This window comes from Manis pentadactyla, chromosome 4 (genome assembly GCF_030020395.1).
Source record: "Manis pentadactyla isolate mManPen7 chromosome 4, mManPen7.hap1, whole genome shotgun sequence".
Classification (NCBI taxonomy): Eukaryota; Metazoa; Chordata; class Mammalia; order Pholidota; family Manidae; genus Manis; species Manis pentadactyla.
In genome coordinates this window covers 179,103,932-179,109,931 of record NC_080022.1, presented here as the reverse complement: position 1 = coordinate 179,109,931, position 6,000 = coordinate 179,103,932, and the positions used below count along the sequence as shown (strand labels likewise).

Genomic DNA, 6,000 nt, shown 5'->3' with positions numbered 1-6,000 from the left:
ATCAGGTGAGAAATTGGGGATCAACAGAGGTGAGGCTTAGAACCTCACCCCCCCTGTTTTGAGAGAAATCTTCTGCATCCGTGGATATTTTGTTGCCCTTGTCTAGCTTGAATTAATTCTTAGTCTATAGGCACACACCTGATCATCTACATTTGCCCTCTTCCAGCACTAAACTATGTTTCCTACCTTTATCTTGCATCTACCTACCACTTCAGCATTTTATTAAAAATAATAATAATAAGGGAGAAATGTGGGATTCACATATAAATCAAGTATAAAAATCAAACGAATAATCATATTTGACCTGATTGTTTATAGTTCATGATGCATGATCAAAACCGAAAGTTTCTGTGATATGACTGCCCTTGCACTGTTCACCATGTAAGAACTTATTCACTATGTAAGAACTTGTTCGTTATGCTCCAGAAGATTGGAGACTGTTGAGAATTAGGCTTGGGGTTGATTAATGATTGTGCATTGAGTCCCCTATACAGAATTTTATTGTTGTTAATAACCATTTGATCAATAAATATGAGAGATGCCCTCTCAAAAAAATATATATATATCACATTCCCTCCAAAGCCTTTATTTTCTGCCACATTCCCGTCTCAGTGAATACAGCGGCTGCCTACTTAGCGCTTGGAGCTGGGCATCCTGGGGCGATCTGAACACCTCCCTCCTTCCCTCTTGCTCTCTGTGAGCGCATAGCTCACCTGCTGCTCCTACCTTCTAAGCATCCTCCCTCCACTGTTTCCGGTGTAGCCTGCATCATCTCCTCACTGCACTTACAGGAGCTCCTTAACCATTCTCCTTGCCGGATGGACTTTCCTGAAACACATATGTGATGTCTCCTCACTCCCTGTATGGCTCCCCACTGCCTATACGCAAAGGAGACAAAATCCTTAGCATGCCACAGAGGACTTGTCTTCATCCATTCCAGCTTCAGCTCCCTTCTCTTCCACCCACCTCCTTCGAATGGCACCCCCTCACGTCCATGCTCCTCCACTCGCACCAAACTCCTCTGCACTGCTGAATATCCCAGATTCTTACACACCTCTGTATCTTTGCACATAATATTCCCTCTGCGCTGGCTGGCCTTCCCTGGCTTGCCTCCTGGGAATGCCCTCCGTGAACCTTCCCCCAGCTCACAGGCAGAATTAGGTCCTCTCCATTTTGTTCCTCTGTTATGCTTATCACAGTAAATTGTGGTTATCTGTTGTCTGTCTTGAGGGCTCCACTTCCCTAAAGAGTGGTGATTATGCATTATTCACCACTATATTCCCCCATGCCCAGTCCAATGCCTGGTCCCCTGCAGCTACTCATTAAATGTCTGGCAAAGAAGACGATGAAGGAAGAAAACATGGTACTCAGAGTCTGGAAGGTCAAGTGTGGTTCTTTCTGCACTAATGCGGCAGTTGCTACCAGGGACTAAAGAAGATGCTAGCAAGAGCGCAAGGCGGCTTGAAGGTGGATGTGCCCGTGACAGGGCAAACAGGAGATCTGGAAGCTCCAAGACCTGAGAATCAATGTCAGCGGACTGCCCTGCACTCGACAGGCTTTTTCTTTGGGCAGCACCATGTGTTTTGTGTAATTGAGGCAGTTCTGCCCATCTTGTAAACCACAGTCTGAAAAATGACCACAATTTCAGCAGTCTTGCAGGGGCATGGGGAGGAGGGCTTGTTTGCAGCCCTTCGCCTGCCAGGCTGAGCAAATCATTTCCCAGGTCTTACTTTAACAAGAATATATTGCCCACCTGTTGGGCACCTGGCCTTTTGCTCTACATGTTGATGAAATGTTTTTAAACTATTAGATGTTCTCTTTCTAGATACCAGGAGATGCAGTCTCACTGGAAAAGCTAATAGATATACCTGGAAGTATCAGTGGTCACAAGACCACAAAAGACCAATGTTAGACGGTATAAAGTCAGTTGAGAATTAAGAAGCACCTCGAAGATGGAAGGATGGATGAACTGATGGGTAGATAACAGAATGATCTCTGGACTTGGAATTGCTTCAAGCATTCAGATGTGTGAGAAAATCATGATGCTTTGAGGTGCCAATCTCTCAGGACTCCAAGTAGCACAATGATTTAGCCCAGTTTAAAAGACTCAATATCACTTTAAGAAATGATACTGATGAGTGAGAGGTGAGAATTTTTAGAAAGTTGCAGGTTATTGATATTTTTTGGTCCCCAAATGACACCTTCTCGGTGACACTTCTCTTCCTGGCAGGAAATACTGACTCCTCACCACTTAGGAATGAAAATAAGAGGAAACTGTGCTTATTTTTCACCACTGGTCAGCCAAACTCCCACACATTTGCCGTGCATTTCCTCTGTTGGGTGTTTTAAAGCATGGCAAGAAAATGACCCCTCCCTGCTCCCTTTCTCCCTATCTTGCCTTCGCCTGCTGGGTGCCAAGCCCGTGAAAGATTGCAGTGGGGCACAGCTAGAGGCAAGTGCAGAAAAAAATGCTCCATCCTCTACCCAGGATTCCCCAAGAAAGTCATTCTGAATCCCACCCTCATGGGGCGTCATGTAGCTATTTAGCAATGGCTATGCTAGTAAGGACAAAGTAGCAATTGATGAAAGGCCCTAACAGAATGTGATTGAATCACAGGCTAAAGCAAGCTGCTGAACCTTGTTCTGTAAAGAAATGACTTGGAAGAAAACAATAGAACCCTTAGAGCCACAGGATATGCTGCATTTTTCTAAACGCTGCTCGTTGGGGCTGGTAAAGTTCACCTTCGAAAGTTTTATTTCCCTCATTATTCTTTGGTGCATTTTCTTTATTCCATTGAGACTCTCCTGGAGAGAAGTTGAAACATGAGTTCCTGTTCTAATTTAGACTGCTCTTTTAACTTCATTTAAATTACTATTATCATGCTGGGTCTTCCATAATGATGCACCTTGGGGAGGCCAAAATGTGTCTGAGGTGCAGGCCTTTAATGAGGACCTTAGTCCAAGAGACATAATTTGACCAGTCTATCACGAGGCACTCACCGGCTCCCCTGGGCCTTGTTCCCACTTGCACTGAACTGCCCTTGCCCCTTAGGAAGCATCCTACCTGGATTCCTTTCCATTTTCTCATGACATAGGCACTGACTGTGTCTTTCTGCTTGGATCTGCCCGTCCATTCTTCATGTAACAATAGCATCATGTTAGAACAGTAACAGGCAGCCTGGAGAAATACCCTAATTCACGTTCACGTAGGTAAACATACCATCATAAGGTTGTCCAGTTGAGAACAAAGTTGCTTTAAAATGTAGTTGCTCCCCACCTCATACCCATTAGTATGGCTACTATTAACAAAACAGAACGAAACAGAAAATAACAAGTATTGGCATGGAAACTGGAACCTTTGGCAGGAATGGAAAATAGTGTAACCACTGTGGGAAACAGTATAGCAGCTCCTTGAAAAATTAGAAATAGAATTACCAAATGGTCCAGCAATTTCACTTCTGGGTATACACCCAAAAGAATTAAAAACAGAGTCTTGAAGAGGTATTTGTACACCCGTGTTCATAACAGCCTTATTCACCACAGCGAAAATGCGAAAGTGACTCAAGCATCCATCAGAGGATGAATGGATAAGCACAACTTAGCATGAATACAGTGGAATATTATTCAGCCTTAGAAAGGAAGGGAATTCTGACATATGCTATCACATGAGTGGACCTTGAGGAAATGATGCCAAGTGAAATAGGCCCATCACAAAAAAAATAAATGCCATATGATTTCACTTACATGAGATACCTAGAGTAGTATCACAGAGACAGAAAGCGAGTGGTGTTTGCCAGGGGCTGGAGGGAAGGAGGTCGGGGAATTTGTCTAATGGGCAGAGGGCTTCAATTTTCCAAGATGACGAGAGTTTTAGAGCTGGATGGTGGTGGTGGTCACACAACATGTAAATGTATTTAATATTACCAAACTGTACACTTAAAATGGCTAATATGGGAAATTTTATATGAATTTTACCACAATAAAAAATTTTTCCATGCAGTGAGTTTTTGCACATATTAAAGAATCGGGATCATTCTGACCTTTTCTTGGGTACGAAAGAGCCAAAAACTCTTGCAGAAGTTTCAGAAAAACAAACCGCCATTGTTCTCTATGTAGCAGGGATCTTGACTTGAACTTAAGCTGTGTTTCCCTGCAGATTCAGGTGCGAGTAGGCATCCCTAGAGGCCTGCTGGGCACATTTACTTAATCATCGAAGGCTGATCAGAGAAAAATGTCTCAATCATGGGGGAATGAGAGAACATTTTGGGGACTGCATGGGAATCTGTCACTCAGACCAGCGCCGGCCTGGAGCCCAGGCATGGTATACACAGTGGGAAGAGAGAGGACCCCCTGTTTGGTAGAAAACATGAGCAACTTTGGCAGCTCAGCTGTACCAACAAATTAGCAGAGCCCAAGGCTGTGGCACAGACCGTCTGCACCCCTAGAACCCGCAGCTGCCTGGGAAGCAGGAATGGGCACTAGCAACTCTGGGCCCATCAAAGACAGTGTCCTTGGTGGAAATGCCAGCATCTTCAGTCCTGGGCCCCTCCCAGAGCTCTATGGTGGCAACATGGCCCTGAATAGCTCAGCAGGCAGAAAACGACACCACAGAGGCCTAGGGCAGAAGAAAAAGTAGAAGACTCTTAATTCCAATGACCTTCCGCTTGGTAGAGTTGAGAGGGAGAGACCTTTGAGCCTATGGCCTTGGCTGTCTTACCACAGCCCCATTCCCTTTAGAACCCCACCCCCCCACCCCATGGCTGGTCAGCAGAGGGTAGCCAATAATCAGCATCTATTGAGGACCTACCATCCCTCTTCATCTTTACAAGAAAGACCCACTGGAGTAGAAAATGTGCAGTAGAACACTTAGTGAGTTCCACTCAGGAGGCAGGGGTCCCACAGCGTGTAACCCCAGACCCAGGAAATCAGGGAGGCAGTGCCCAGTTTGGGAGGAGGAAGAGGGAAACCTGAGTTCTAACCCCAGGTTTGCCACTAACAGGTGCCTCACCTGAGCCAAGCCACTTCTCCTCTCTGGAGCTTCTCTGTTTTCTCATGCAAAATGGGAGGGCTACTTGCAATGAATTTCTCTGGGGTCCCCTCTGGAATTAATTTTTATAAAGGCATTCTGGCTAAAGAAGAGACATGGGTGGCCAACAGGTGCATGAAAAAATGCTCAACATCACTAATCAAGGACATGCAAATCAAAACTATGATAAGAAATCACCTCACAGCTATTAGAATGACTATCATAAAAAAGACAAGAATTCACAAGGATTGGTGAGGATGTGGAGAAAAGGGAACCCTTGTGAACTACTGATGAGAATGTAAATTGGTGCATCCACTATGGAAAATAGAATGGGGTTTCCTTAAGATGATCTAGCAATTCCACTTCTGGGTATTTATCTAAAAGAAAATGAAAATGCTAATTCAAAAAGGTATCTGCACCAGCATTATTCACAATAGCCAAGATAAGGAAACAACCTAAGTGTCCATCAATGGGTGAATAGATAAAGAACACACACACACACACACACACACACACACACACACACATGCTGGAATACTATTGAGCCATAAAAAAAGAATGAAATTTTGCCATTTACAACAATGTGAATGGAACATGAGGGCATTTGGTAGAAAATAGGTCTACTAAATAAGTCATAAGATCCCATTTATGCGTTGCTTTAAATGAATAAAACTAAACTCATAGATCCAGAGAACAGACTAGTGGATGCCAGAGGGATGTGGGTGGTTGAGAGAAATGGCTGAAGGGGATCAAATGGTAAAACTTCCTGTTATAAAATAATTAAGTCATGGGCAACGTACAGCAGAGTGACTATAGTTAATAATACTGTACTGCATATTTGAAAGTTGCTGATATCTTAAAAGAGCTCATCATAAGGAAAAAATTTTTTGTAACTATGCATTATGATGGATGTTAACTAAACTTATCATGGTGGTCATTTCACAGTATATGAAAATTCCAGTCATTATGTTGTA

The 6,000-nt window shown here is 43.7% G+C and overlaps 1 long non-coding RNA gene across 4 annotated transcripts in view; it reads right to left on the bottom strand.

Annotated features, from left to right (window-relative positions):
• Window positions 1–1,142: 1,142 nt before the first annotated feature.
• Window positions 1,143–6,000, bottom strand: part of LOC118919707 (uncharacterized) — a 36,835-nt gene continuing 31,977 nt past the window's right edge. For 2 of the 4 annotated variants that reach the window (XR_005027612.2, XR_005027614.2), the window contains exons 4-5: window positions 5,009–5,129; window positions 1,143–4,615 (exon numbers count right to left, since the gene is read on the bottom strand). This is a non-coding gene — a long non-coding RNA (uncharacterized LOC118919707). The remainder of the gene's footprint in view (window positions 4,616–5,008; window positions 5,130–6,000) is intronic. The other 2 variants (XR_005027613.2, XR_005027611.2) reach the window with 1 other exon arrangement.